General features: G+C 46.2%; 1 long non-coding RNA gene across 2 annotated transcripts in view; it reads right to left on the reverse strand.

The window, feature by feature from the left end:
• Positions 1-4,658, reverse strand: part of LOC138488326 (uncharacterized) — a 506,810-nt gene extending 502,152 nt beyond the window's left edge. For both annotated transcript variants that reach the window (XR_011274641.1, XR_011274640.1), the window contains exon 1: positions 4,516-4,658. This is a non-coding gene — a long non-coding RNA (uncharacterized lncRNA). The remainder of the gene's footprint in view (positions 1-4,515) is intronic.
• Between the last annotated feature and the right edge of the window lie 10,687 nt (positions 4,659-15,345).

Consider the following 15,345-nt stretch of genomic DNA (forward strand, 5'->3'; position numbering starts at 1 on the left):
TTAACTGGCAAAAACGAGGTAATGTATATTTTCTTTTTATGGTAAATTCATGAAAAGAAAAGGACCTCGGAAGTTTGAAGTTTTCAGCAATAAACCTGGCCCAAGTATTGGCAGAAATTACATTGGGTAGCGCCGTCTCGGTTATGCTCTGTCCAGGATTTTTGAACATCTGCCAAATAGATTTAGTATTGTGTTTGCATAAGTAACTTACTATTTTTTGATTGTCACGTAGATGAAGAATTTGGTAATGTCTTCTGCAATTATTGCTAAACCTACGTACAATTTGCTTTTTGTTGGCCATGTATTCAGAGATGGAAAGCTTTTGAGCTGCTAAGTGTCTTAGATCGCTATGTTTTTGCTTCTTAAGCACTGCTATATAAGGATCAAAATGATGTGGATGCATTGTCTGATTATTTAGGTATCTTTCAGATAACCAGATTAGGGTGTCTCTTATAATATTATTGTTAAGATTTTCAATAAGGATGAAATCCTGTACTGTATAGTCCAAACCAGGATCATATAAAGCCAGTGTGTTTAGTCTTTCAACCAGTTTCAGGCATAAATATTTGTTCCATCGAATAGTGCCCGGGAGACGCTCTATTTCTACGAGGACCAATTCAGGAATGTTTGCTAACTGTATCCAAGGTAAATCTATTTTAATTGAAATGAGACAGTGATCACTTAAACCCACGTCCATGGAATTGCTTAAAGAACACAGATTCAACAAATTCTCTGATATGACAAAGAAATCAATTGTAGAAACACAGTTGTCCCTATCTCAAGTATATTGTAGAGTATCCTTCCAACGTGTGCCAATAATGACAGCTTTTTTTTTACTATTAGAAAGTGAGGGGTCTTGAATATCCCTTAGGTCGCCTAGACAACCTGCATTAAAATTGCCTCCAACAATAATGTCCTCATACTTGTTGCTTAATACAGCATTTTCAAAAATTACATCAAGGGTGTTCAAAAACTCGTCCATATTATGTTTAAGTGGATTAAAGTATAGATTTACAAACATAATCATTTCCTTCTTTCCAGCAGTTAGTTCTATGTCTACAGCAAGAATATTAGTCGATAAACGTGATACCACGGAGTCGGCGTTGATCGTGTTGTTGATCAAGATTGCCAAGCCGCCAGAAGGGCGACCCATCCCACACTTTGTTGCAGGACTAGAAATAACACAGTACCCACCAACAGACATCTGTTTAGTAAGCATCGTCTCCTGCAGGAAAATAATTGCTGGACTGCTAAACATGCTCTTCGATTTAAGTTCTGAAATAAAATTATGGTACCCACAAACATTCCAGGAGAATACCTGGATGCTATTTCAACTATCGTGACTGGTTCACCATGTTGCTGTTCGTTACGGCATTGACTAAGTTACCTAACCATGACCAATCCTTTATACTTGATGCAATGGCTGCTAACTGAACAATAGCATCCGAAGGATCAGTGGATGATGCGACAACAATACCAGAGATACCAGAGAAGGTCTCAGGTTGAGGTGCCACATAATTCAGAAAGTGAACAGCCCTCTTTTCATCATACAGTAAATTAATTTGCAGTCCCAGTTGATCAAATTCCATTTTAAAATCCCATATCGGTTTTAGTATGATGCATGAGGATATCTTACAGATCATTCTGCCACTGTTCACATTAGCCAATTTCACCCACTCAACATCGTTCGAATTCAAAAGTCTTAACATAGGGATTTTGTAGAAGGTTTTGAAAATAAATTCTCTATTTAGTCGTGCCTTGCCATGTATATTTGGATCACTACTCCAACCCAATACAGTAGCAGGATTCAGTATCGCTGAAGCCTCTTCTTCACATGAATAAGATTCCCCCTTGCTCTCTCCCTTTTGAACTATTCCCTGCGTGGTTCCCTCCTTACTTATCGGACATTCGAGACGAGGAGGAACTGAGTTTGGATGGATATTCCTGGCATTCCAGATTGGCGTCTACCTTTGTCCCCACAGTAGGCTGTTTACCCTCTGTCGTTTTAGGCTCAATGATGGGCCCTTTAGGTTGACCTGAATATCCCTGTATCAACGATTCAGGGTTTGGCCCATTCGCCTGATTTAGATTTTTCGTGTAGACCACTCTGATGGGATAAAAAGAGGAGAGTTGTGTTTGTTTGCACCCTGCATTTAATTGCAGGCTTATGTGAGCGGGGAGTGCATCGGTGGCATTCCCTTCTTCAGTGCACCCCACCTTATCATTACATTTTCCCTGCTGTTGTTTTGGAATTTATTTTTTAATGCATTCGCTTTTTTCTTTTTTTATAGCACTCTGAGTCAGCGTTTCCTTGTTGAAGCTGCATTGCAAGTTTGCTTTCAGCATTTAATTGATCTAGGTCTACCACAGCTTCATCCACAATCCGACCATCAATACCCGATTTGCATTGTCTTTGAAGTTTTTTTTTTTTTTAGGACAGGTGAGACTTTTGCATTTGAGTGCGTTTTAAGGCCCTTAAATGTAAGCGCCTCTGCTTACGGGACATAAAGGGTATTTTTCTCAAGCTCAAGTCTTCTATGTTTGACCCACTACCCACGCTGACATTTTATGGAGTTTCTTCTGTAACATCCTTGTTCTGCTGAAGTTCAAGCATGTGAACAAGTGCAGAAGGACTATCCCCCAGTGCTGCAGGAGATGGAGCATACTTTTGTTTCAAAGGTAAACCTATGTGACTAGCCAAATGTGCTAAATCACAAGCAATTCTGAAGAACATCTCCTCCATTCCGCTGAACTTTCCAAATTGCAGGTTTTGGGTTTGTTCATTGGATTCGTTTTTTGCTAGGTGGCCTATCCTCCTTTTGTTCTAAGACCGCTTGTGAAAATGATCGTGTCAAAAACAGTGCTGCATTCCCACCAATTTCTGTCTGAGAACCCTTCAAATTGGTTTCATGGCAATTTGTTTGAGAGGCACACTCTCGAGTGACAACCTTTGATGCTTTATTAGTGGGAAGCACCTTGTTTAAAGTACCATATAGCATTCCTTCAATCTTGCTCATGCTTGCCATGATCTCCATGTTTGATTGTTTAAGAGCTCTTATTTCTAAGTGGGTCAACTCATGTCCTTTGTCTAGGAGATCGAGGATTCTACTTATGACAGGAAACTGTGAGTCCATCTTCTCCGATGAATAGGCTACAGGAGAAGGCCCTGAAAAGGTGTTAAGTGCAGGCTTGTAGTTTATCCTCGGCGGGGTAGTTAAGTAAACAGGACTAGAACACCCACCTCTCTCTAGATTATTTATGTGGGCAATTTTTTCGGAAGCCCCTTCAGTCTCTATTTGGAACATGGCCATCCTAATTGCTTTTAACTGGGCGATTGTAGATGGACTCAAATTCAAATTACCCGTAACCTCATTGTCTTCCACTTTAGAAGCTGCAGGTAGGGTATTAGCATGCACATCTTTTTCTGTGGCTATGTGCAAGTGGACATGCTCCAAGGCAACATTTCTGCCTGTAGCCGGAGTAGAAGGACCTAAAGAAAGTCACGCCTGCTTAGATAGTTAAGTCAACACAGTAGCCCCCATCATGGAGATGTCCGAGATATGGTCATTTATAGGGTTGGTATTAGGTTAAGGTGGAATATCTTGCCCAACTAGCTTAACACTATCTCTCACACTTAAAAAGCTGTGCTGTATGGACAATTCCCCATCACACATCTCCTTAATTAGAAAGCATTTTTTTTATTGGAGGTCATCCCTTCCTCGGTGGTACTAGCGCCTGCACCTTTATCCAAATTGACATCAATTGGCTTCTTAATACTAAACTCAAGCGAACTAGCTGAAGCTTCGGTACAATCCTTACTTGCATCATTGTGAATATCAATTGTATCTTCTACTTCTTTAATGATGTGCTTTGACTTATCCGCAAACTTAAACGCACCTTCCTTAATTATGGTTGTTGTGTGTTTATTCGGTTTGCCACTGCGAGTGTTGCTCGCCATTGTGCCTATGTCACAAAAGAGCCCAGTATGTTTGGCTTATAAATATGCTGTGTCCTCGTGTTAATGGCGTGATTGAGTATGGACACACAGTGTACTAACATATAAACATAACACAGACTTTGTGTAACAGGTAGCGTTTTACGTTGTGTTCCTGATACGCTCTCAACATCAGGTAATACAACGTAGAAACAAAGAAATGCCACGCTGAGTTTTATTAACTCGAGCTGCTAGTCAGCCTTAAATCCGAACATGCGGATTCCAAATACACATATAACAGAGTTCCTGCATCTTTTTCTAGTAAATATGCTGCCTCCACGTATTGATAGCCTGATTGAGGGAGCACACAGAATGTACTAGTGCAGAGGAACGACACAGGCACAAACTTTGTGTGAAGGGTAGCGTTTTACGTTGCCTTCCAGATACGCTCTCAACATCAGGTAATGCAACGCAGAAACAGTGATGAACCACGCTGGATTTTATCTGCCCGTGCTGATAGTCAGCTAAGAGGCAGCGTGAATTACGAGTGTGGATTGTAGAATAGCAGCGTTAACACTTACCGTGCAATAAGCACGCAGTATTTTATCTGAAGACAGAAAAAGTGCTGGCTTTTGGAAGCGGCTCACACGCTCCTCAAAACATGTGTTTGAAAAGCCTGGTCTAGCCTGCTACTCTGCTGCGCTGCGAGCAGCAGATAGCCCACTTCCGGCCCACTTCCTCGGAGCACACGCACAGGAGCACGCGTGTCTCTCTTCTTATTTTATTTGCATAAAAAGGGGCATGGCCTACCAAATAAAAGAGTAAATATTAAGCACTTATAATTATATATGAAGGTAGTAAATTATGTAGTATGTATCCTAGAGTCCATAAAGTCTCTTTAAGTGCAGTATCTTTGGTGTATACCAGCAGTCAGTTGCAAGTGTAGCACAAAGTCTGTGGCAGAGAGTCTCCTCGACAGCAGACAGCCCACTTCCTGCCCACTTCCTCGGAGCGCGCACAGGAGCGCACGTGCCTCTCTTCTTATTCTATTTGCATAAAAAGGGGCATGGCCTAGCAACAAAAGTGCAAAAGAGTAAATATTAAGCACTTATAATTATATATAAAGGTAGTAAATTATTTAGTATGTATCCTAGAGTCCATAAAGTGTAGTAACATTAGTGTATACCAGCAGTCAGTTGCAAGTGTAGCACGAAGTCTGTGGCAGAGAGTCTCCTCGACAGCAGACAGCCCACTTCCGGCCCACATCCTCGGAGCGTGTGCGCAGGAGCGTGCGTGCCTCTCTTCTTATTCTATTTGCATAAAAATGGGCATGGGGCATAGCTCCCAACTCACACGCTTTTGGTGGGTGTCACCCGCCTTGTAAAGAGCGGACTCACCCGCCAAAGCTCATGCGCGCCCATTCATTTCAATGGGCCTCTCACCCACCAAAAGTAAAATCGGGTGTTTTCACCCGCTTTTGCGACATAAATGGTTGAGAGCTATGGCATGGGGTGAGCAAAAAAAGTGCAAAAGAGTAAATATTAAGCACTTATAATTATAAATGAAGGTAGTAAATTATGTAGTATGTATCCTAGAGTCCATAAAGTCTCTTTAAGTGCAGTATCTTTGGTGTATACCAGCAGTCAGTTGCAAGTGTAGCACAAAGTCTGTGGCAGAGAGTTTCCTCGACAGCAGAAAGCCTACTTCCGGCCCACTTCCTCGGAGCGCGCGCAGGAGCGCACGTGCCTCTCTTCTTATTCTATTTGCATAAAAAGGGGCATGGCCTAGCAACAAAAGAGTAAATATTAAGCACTTATAATTATATATAAAGGTAGTAAATTATTTAGTATGTATCCTAGAGGCCATAAAGTCTCTTTAAGTGCAGTAACTTTAGTGTATACCAGCAGTCAGTTGCAAGTGTAGCACGAAGTCTGTGGCAGAGAGTCTCCTCGACAGCAGACAGCCCACTTCTGGCCCACATCCTCGGAGCGCGTGCGCAGGAGCGCGCGTGCCTCTCTTCTTATTCTATTTGCATAAAAATGGGCATGGGGTGAGCAAAAAAAGTGCAAAAGAGTAAATATTAAGCACTTATAATTATATATGAAGGTAGTAAATTATGTAATATGTATCCTAGAGTCCATAAAGTCTAATTAAGTGCAGTATCTTTGGTGTATACCAGCAGTCAGTTGCAAGTGTAGCACGAAGTATGTGGCAGAGAGTCTCCTCGACAGCAGACAGCCCACTTCCGGTCCACTTCCTCTGCAATTCTGCGGTTCTCAAAATCATCCATTCGAACTGTCATGTCTGATTCTTCCATCTCAAGTACAGAGAGCCGCATGTCGATGTGCACTTTCATTGTATCAAAGGGGTTTTGATTGTTTTCTAAGTTCTGCAACCTGTCGTCGATCTTGTCTACTCTCTTGCCCAAAGTTATCCATATGCATCCCAATGTCAGCAGGTATGCCACAAATCTCCTCTAGTAGAGCCGCTATGTCTTTTTGGTGGAAACCGGTTCGAGAGCAGACTCTGCCATTGTCTCCAGAGCTGTTCTCTGGTCCAACACCGGGGTGAAGGAATTGCTAAAGTGGAACTTCTGTAGGGAGGTTTTCCAGTCCATCTGGGTGGAGTGGGTACAGGGTCAAGCTATTTATCCTTCCCTGCCTCCAGCCTTTCCTGCGAAAGGTAAGCACCACAGCGCTCAGGAGCCCCTCTGTCCAGCCAGACAGGTTCAAACAAGACTATCAGCTCCCTGCTTCAAATCCCAGTCCCCAAGGTGCAGTCGAGCTCTCCGGGCATTGAAGACTGAAAAGTAGCACTTCGAACAACAACATGGCTCAGAGTCAGGCTCTTCTCAAAGCCAACTGATCTGAAGCTCTGTCTTCACTTACAGCGGCCTGGGCACACAGTGCCCTTCTGCACTTCAGGGCCAAGTCTGTCACTTCTCCACCTTCACAAAGCCCTGGGGCGGCACTAGGTCTGGGGAGCTCTGCCTCTGTCCCCCCAGTCCTCCTACGTTGTTACTCCACTGTTTCCTTTTTGGCCCTCTGGCATCTCTGTGGTGCCTGCTGCATCTGTGGCTGCAAGGGCTCACACCCGCACAGTGACCCTCATTGGCCGCTGACCCTCAGGGGCTCATTAACCTCAGGGGCGCCCTCCACCTAAACTCTCTCACCAGGCCAACTGCCCACAGGGGATCAAAAAGGTGCAAAGCCGGTGCAGCCCTCACCTAGCCCAGGCTCAGACAGTTACAGCAAGACTATAGTGGCCTGATAGCCCACTGTGTATCACCTCCCACACTGGGGGGTTTCTCTGGGGCTTAACTCTTGATGTTAAGCCTGGCCCCTCGCTCCCCAGGGTCCCACACTGCACTGTGTACTATATGCGGTCGTACGTAGGAGTTGGACCATTGCCCGTCTCTCCTCCCACCAGTGGGGGAGAAACTGCATCTTTTGCCGGCGACACCAGGGACGGCCTGGTCTCCCCTTAGCCCCCGATCTGCGTCCTTATTTCCGCCTTTGTAATGCCAGCACACAGGGCTGGTGCAAGCACCTGATGTGGAGCACATGCTCCCCAGGCCTCCCAGGCAAGGTAACTCTGCATCGGATCTACGGGCCTGCGGTTCCCAGTAGACCATGCTCATCTCCTATTTGTGTGGCTGCTCCAGGGCACCGCCGCCACCCAGGACCCGTCACTTCCACAGCATAGTGGGCCTCACGGAGCGCAGACACCGGGCCAGTCGCAGCTCTTCTCACAGCAAACCAGGCTGCACATCAAGGCAGGACGTCCTCGCCTGTATCTCCAGAGCCCCTTAAGGTCGGGCTCCGAAATTTCCCGAGATGCTTCCCAGGGATGTACTTCACATATATGTAGCTATCCGCCATCCAGGGGGGGGATTCCAAAACGGGGGCTCAATCTGCTCTTGACCCACTGGGATTGGAGCACAACGTTCAGGCAGCTGCCATGAACGCACCCCTTGGTGGCCTCCTTGTTTCAACTTTTAACATGTCTTTTGTTTATCCATTTCTGTTAACATTCATTAGTATTCCATTCCTCATTCAAGTTCTATTAGCTTAAGCACATTATTATGTCCTAACATTATTTGGTTATAACATATTCCACAGGGGGGCAAAAAATGAAAAGAAAGTATGGTAAGTATGACTTCAAGATGGCCGCCCTGGAGGGAGGACGTGCGTGAGCTGAGCTCCGTCTTCCCTCCCGGGCAGCAGCAGAACATTGCCAATAAAGTGGACCTCTCGCCGTAAGATTAGCGAGGAAACTCCTCCGGGACCTGCAGGCGAAGTCGGCAGAGCCTCCTTCGCGATCCGTCTGCAGATCAGCTGGAAATGCGAGTGGAGGCGGCATCGGACTCCGTGAGGAAAGGGCAGCACGGAATGGCGGAGGTTGCCGCGTAGGGAACCCCACACGGAGGAGGAGCGGAGAGAGCGACCTAGCGAGGAGACCGCCCGCCCGCTGTGCGAGACACCGGTGCCCTGGGCCCCTGCACCCACCGAACAACAAAGGAGGCTCGCTGGACGGAGATCCCGGGGACGCGTGGCGTGGCCCACAACACAGACCCGGGGAGGAAGCTGTGAAGGCCGCCCAGCAGAAGACCAGCCCAGAAGAACTCCAGGCGGGCCCCGCTGGGGAACAAGGTAACACGCTGCCCGAGAGCAGAGGTAACGTGCAGGCAGTGCAGCGGGGGCTTCAAACAAGGTGAGCCCTGTTCGGATTTGCCTGGGGGACATCGGGAAGTGAAGGATACCCCTCCCCCGGACCCGGGTCCGGGAGGCGGGGGGAGCCCACGGGCGGCCACTGCAGCCCCAGAGCTGCGGCTGTGAGGAGCCTATTTGCATCTGCAAACTGACCCTGGTGCCGCATGAGAACTGCATGGGGCAGAGGGGGACACGAAGCACGGCAAGGACCACGGACAAGGACCACGGGCACCTCAGGCCCTCAACTAAGCAATCGGGCCCCCATACCATGGAGAGAATGCCCAATATATAGGGCCACGAGGTGGGGGACACGGACTGCCCTCTGGGAGGTGGCAGAGTGATTCCCCCCTAGGAGCCAAGGGCCCAGAAACTCATAGTTGGGAGGCCCCCCTCCCTTCAAAAGGAGAAAACTCTGCTAACGCGAGAGGCCGAACAGAGGAGGGGGCCTCGTACAACCCACCCCCCTGGGAGAATAGCAGGGGAACCACTGATCTAAAACGGAAAACGGGGCTCCCACAGACCTCCATCTGCTATTCCCCCGGTATAGAGAGAACGGGGAGGTATCGGCTGGGCCCGGCACGGGGGACCGCACGGCAAACACACAGACCCACCAGGAAGCAACCAAAACGTTGGCCCAAATGTCAAAATCCAGAGGGAAGCAAAGTCAAACAAGTCCTCTGACCCAGCAAGCGAGACGAGATCAGAATCTGGTCCACCTCTGGGGAGGGGACAAAGGGATCCCAGAAAAGGCTAAAACGCACAAAGGACCAAAAAGTGGTCCGGACACGGATCCCCCCCCCCCGAGGAGATGGCCACGAAAGAAGACTTGAAGACATGGTTTGGGGAATTCCATGCGCAATTTATGGACTCAATGAATACGCACCTGGATTCCATGAAAAGTGAATTCAAATCAGCGCTGCAGAAACTGAAGACGGAAGTGGCAGGACTAGGAGAAAGAACAGACACCCTTGAGAAGGTAGTGCAAAATATGGAAGAAGAGACGCAACAAGTCGCAGAAACGCAGGAACATCTGGTCCGCCTAACGCATAACTTGGAACTCCAGTGCGAAGATTTAGAAAACAGATCACGAAGATCTAATATAAGAATAAAAAATATGTCAGAGACAGTGGAGGACAAAGATCTTAAAACGGCGGTGCAGCAGGTATTCAAGGACATCCTGGACCAGGTAGAGGAGGAAGAAGTCCCGATTGACCAAATCCACAGGGTGGGTCCAAAGAGATCATCAGCCCAAGGCGCCCGCCCGAGAGACGTGCTGGTGGCCATCACCAGGTATTCACAAAAGGAACAGATCCTCAGAAAGGCAAGGTCATTGGACCACATACGAATGAATGGGGAAGACATTCATTTGTTCCAGGATCTAGCACAGTCAACGTTCCAAAAAAGAAGAGACATGGCCCAGGTAACGAGGGAGCTGGCTTCACGTCAAATTAGATATAAGTGGACATTCCCATTCGGACTACTGTTTATATGGGAGGGGATGCAAAAAAGAATAACAACAAGGGAAGAGGGTCTGAGACTGCTCAACATTCAAGATCAGGAAGATGAACTCCCGCAGGCTAGCGGCACGGACCACACATGCAGAAGGAACCAGTGGGAATAGAAAACGACTAATAGAAGGGTGAGACGCCCCAGCAGAAAGAAATAATCAGGGACGCGCCCCGAAAGAAGGTGCAGATAGATGCCATTGAAGCAAAGATAATGTGACTCAGCCGCTGCAGAAAAAGATTCCAGAGTCCAACCAACAGGTGCCGGGAGGGGTGATGACCCGGCTGCCACTGAAGTCATGGGGAAGGGTTTAGGATTCCCTTCAAAGTTATCCCTGACGGTATCAGAGGGCATGACGCACAAGGCGATACGCCTGAGCGATCTTAGAGAATCATGCCATCCTCAGGGCAGTTGTTGGGGGGGGGAGGGGAACGCGCCAGTTGGGGGTTGCGCGACACAAATTTGGGGGAGGGAGAGTTGGGGACAGGGGAAGACCGGGAAGAACTCCTACAAAAAGGGGGAAAATGATCGAATGAAAGACTCCTCCTACAGAAGAAGGGATGGGGATAAAAATCCTGACATACAATGTTAGGGGCCTAAACTTCCCAGTCAAGCTAAAGAATGTGGAACAATTCCTCAGGCAGGGCGCATACGATATCGTATTGCTACAGGAAACACACATAAGAGCTCAAGACAAAGATAGAATTTGCTTCAAAGGGTTCAATCAAATCCAACAGGCGAACGCACAAGAGAAAAAGGCAGGGGTGCTTATAGCGATTCGAGATTCCCTGCATGCGCAAGTAAAGTCCACATGGGGAGACAAACAGGGGAGATTCCTGATAGTGACCATAACAATTGAAGGTAAGCCCCTGACATTAGCTTCCGTGTATGCCCCTAACACGGGCCATGATGGTTTCTTAAGGGATATGCTAGACAAATTAGAACACCAAGCCACAGGGGATATTGTGCTGTGGGCATTTCAACATTGCATGGGACCCCTCCCTGGACAGATCTGGACCCAAGCAACAGGATCAGGGCGCCCCGTCAAAAATTCTAAAGCAGACAATATCATACCTCGGATTGGCAGATGCATGGTGTAACATGAACGGTAAACAGAAAGCTACACATACTTTTCGCACGTACACAATACGGCCTCCAGAATAGATTACCTATGGGTCTCGGTGGGACTCCTAGGGAAAATAAAACAGGCAGAGATAGACCCCATTACACTCTCGGATCACGCCCCTCTGTGGGCATACATTAACTGGTCTCAAAATTATCCTCAGTTATGGGGCTGGCGCCTCCCAGAGAACATCATTAGAGATCAGGTGTCGGGACAGACTCTTAGAGAGCATATCATAGAATATCTGGCTTGTGACAACCTCCCGGATACAAATAAGGGAACACTATGGGATGCCTTAAAGGCGGTAACAAGGGGACACCTCATAGCACTCAAATCTCAGAGAGAGAAAATGAATCCCCAATGGAAAAAGGAACTAGAGGCAAAGATAGGCGCGATTCAAGCCGAGATGGTACAAACCCCAACCAGAAAACTCACGCGAACATTAAGACACGTCCAAGGGCAACTGGAATCACTCCCCACTAAAAAGGCAGAGAGGGCTCTCCACCACACAAAACACTGGTACTATGTGAAGGCGAATAAAGCCGACAAACTCTTAGCGAGACAACTGAAAGGTAAGCAGCAGGCACAGACTATAAGGGCCTTAAAAGACGAGTCAGGCCAGCTCAAGACCTTAACCTCCGATGTAGGAGATATATTCCAAAGATTCTATCAGAAACTGTACCCCACGGATCTCCTGAGGAAGGAACAGCAAGAAGCCTTTCTTCCAGGGGTACAGCTCCCAGTGTTAGCAGAGGAAGACAGGCAGACTCTAGACAGGGAAATCACAATAGAAGAGGTCTATGCCACAATGCAGTCCCTCCCGAAAAAATAAAGCCCCAGGCCCGGACGGATACACTGCACTCTTCTATAAGACCTATAAAGATATTCTTGCCCCACCACTTACAGCCATGTTCAACAGGTTTAAGGGAAAAGGAAACGTGAACCAAACCATGAATGAGGCAAAAGTCTTGGTGTTCCATAAAAAGGGGAAGGAGGAGCAACTCCCCAGCGCGTACCGCCCTATAGCTCTAATCAACTTAGATGCGAAGCTGTACACTAAGAATCTAGCAGCAAGACTGTCACCACTCCTCCCTAAATTGATCCACCAAGATCAATCAGGGTTTGTCCCAAATAGGTAAAATCACAATAACATACGTAGAGTACTGCACTTGGTGGAAAGAATTGGGATCAAACAGTCCACCGTGACCCTGGTAGCCCTAGATGTAGAGAAAGCGTTTGATCGAGTAGAATGGTAATTCCTATTTCGGGTACTGGGGAAAATGGGAATGGGTAAGGGATATATAGACATGATCCGAGCCAATTACACCTCCCCGTCCATAAGGATAGCGGTAAACGGAGGTCTATCGGAACAAGTGCAACTAGAAAGAGGGACTAAACAAGAGTGTGCGCTATCCCCCCTCCTATACGCAATATATCTAGAACCCCTATTGGCAAAAATGAGAGAACTCTCGGATATAAAGGGTATAGAGATGGCTGGACAGGCGCACAAAGCGGTTGCGTATGCAGGTGACATGCTAGTGGCACTAGGGGACCTGGGAAAATCGCTCCCGCATTTAATGGACGTCATCGAAACGTTCGGAGGGGTCTCTGGGCTAAAAATAAACAGGCAGAAATCTGAAATCCTGATTCTGGCAGGGAACAGAGAAGAGATCCGAGTAATTGCGACGGAACTCCAACTGAAAATAGCGACCACTGGAATTAAGTATCTGGGAATCACACTCACAGGGAGACTGGACGAACTGTATGCCCATAACTACCCACAACTTTTAGCCAATATTAAAAAAGATTTACTAAATTGGAACCCATTAACACCATCCTGGTGGGGCAGAATTACAGCGGTGAAAATGACTATACTCGCAAAATTAATGTATCTATTCCAAGCCCTCCCGATAAGAATCCCCCCAGCATTCTTTAAGACACTCAGGAAGATGGTCTGAATTTATATATGGCAGAATAAAACCCCAGAGTTTCAAACGCGGTCCTGACGGCACACAGAAGGGAGGGGGGAGTGCGCCCTACCACACTTTAAGAAATACTACGAAGCCGCTCAGCTCTGGGTGCTGAAGGAATGGATTCTGGAAAATGGGGAAAAAATCTGGGAAGCGCAGGATAGGGCAGTGGCAACAACTTCCACCAGACATTTGCTATGGATTAACAAATGATACCGACACTTCAATAGGCACATTAGTGAGATTATGAAGGCCACATTGGTGGTGTGGGATGAGGCTACAAAAAAAGAAACTCTAACTAAAGATCCTGCCCCGTTTATGCCACTGTTTAGAAACACAGAATTCCCACCAGGAATGGAAAGGGGAGCCTTCCGAAAATGGGAGGAGGCAGGGTGCAAGATGGTCGGAGATATGCATGAAGACCAGCAGATAAAGTCATTTGCAGACTGCACGACACAACTGAACTTAACCCCTAAAGACTGTTTTAAATATGAACAACTACACCACTGGTTGAGTACACCCCGCATAGAAAATGCAGCGTCCAGGGATTTGACTCCTTTCAAAACCTACATTAAGACGCACACAGGAACACACAAGTTTGTTTCCAACACATACAAATATGTAAATGCACAAGCTGAATCAGCCACATAGCAATACATGAAAAGGTGGGCGAAAACCCTGGGATACATACTCCCCAGGGAAAGATGGGAATACATATGGCGCATGGCATCAAAACTGACGAGAGCCATCCAAACTAGAGAAATGTGGTTGAAAGTGATGATGCAATGGCACTATACCCCTGAGAAACTGCACACGATGTACGCTAACTCCCCAGATAGATGCTGGAGGGAATGTGGCGGGAAGGGAGACTGGCGACATATATGGTGGGCATGCCCGAGGCTAAGTCCATGTTGGGAGGAGATAAAAACCCAAATGAAAACATTTTTCCCGGGGGCAGAACACATAGGAGATGAAGTGTGGCTAGGGGGTCTATAGGATCCCAGGGATAAACAACTGAACGTCACGCAGAAAAGGAACTTTATGGGCCTATTGATAGGGGCGTGGCTGGAAATAGCTCATAATTGGAAAAATAAAAGCTCACCACTCACAGTGGACTGGACGAGAAGCGTGAGGTCATATCTGGCCATGGAACTACTAACATACAACATTCAAGGAGAACACGAAAAGTTCAGAAATGATTGGGGTCTAGTTCTGGAGTACCTCCAATCAGACTATAAAGAACAATGGTGCCCACACAAAATAAGGATATTGGACCTATTCATATGAAGGGCGTAAGAAACTTCCCAGAGAAGATGTGCACAGATGGAGATTACTCGGTCGGGGGGGGGAATTCTTGGTTGGTTGTTTGATAATGTTATGTTATTGGTATTAGTTACTTCACATTTGTAAAACAACAAAAATATGTTTTTTAAATAAAAAAACTCAATAAAATAAAAAAAAGAAAGTATGGTAAGTATAAGGATTCTAATGTGTTATAATAGTACATAATTTGTGTTTATCTATTAAATTATTATGATTTACCATGGGACTATGTTGCCCTTTACATGAATACATCCAAATTGCTGAGGTCTGTGCAGTCCTAAATTGTATTATTCTGGGTGTTTCCCTACAAAGCATATATAGACACACAAATAGAAATTAAGTGATTTGTAAGATCTTTAAGAAACACTGGCATCTTCTGGAATTGGACACGGATCTTTGGGAGTATATTCCTGAAGATCCTTTGTTTATATATATACTAAAGCACCGACTCTTAAGACTAAATTCAGTCCAAGTTTTATGAACACAAGTCAAGCTAAAATGGTACAAACCAATATTATTACTGGATCACCACTGAAAGGACTTTATAAATGCTCATGCTTTAATATGTGCAAGCATGCACTAAATAATATCCAGACGTATAAAACAAAAAATGGTAAAACCATAAAGATTCAAGAATTCATAAATTGTCGAACATCATTTGTGATATATTATTGTATGCATATGCATCATTCGCGAGTTGAGGATGAGGATAACAGAACATCTCATCAGTCTGAATAATACAGCCTGTAAAACACCACAAGCAGGGCATTGGCTAAA

Source organism: Ambystoma mexicanum, chromosome 9 (assembly GCF_040938575.1).
Source record: "Ambystoma mexicanum isolate Mex_15411 chromosome 9, UKY_AmexF1_1, whole genome shotgun sequence".
Taxonomy (NCBI): Eukaryota; Metazoa; Chordata; class Amphibia; order Caudata; family Ambystomatidae; genus Ambystoma; species Ambystoma mexicanum.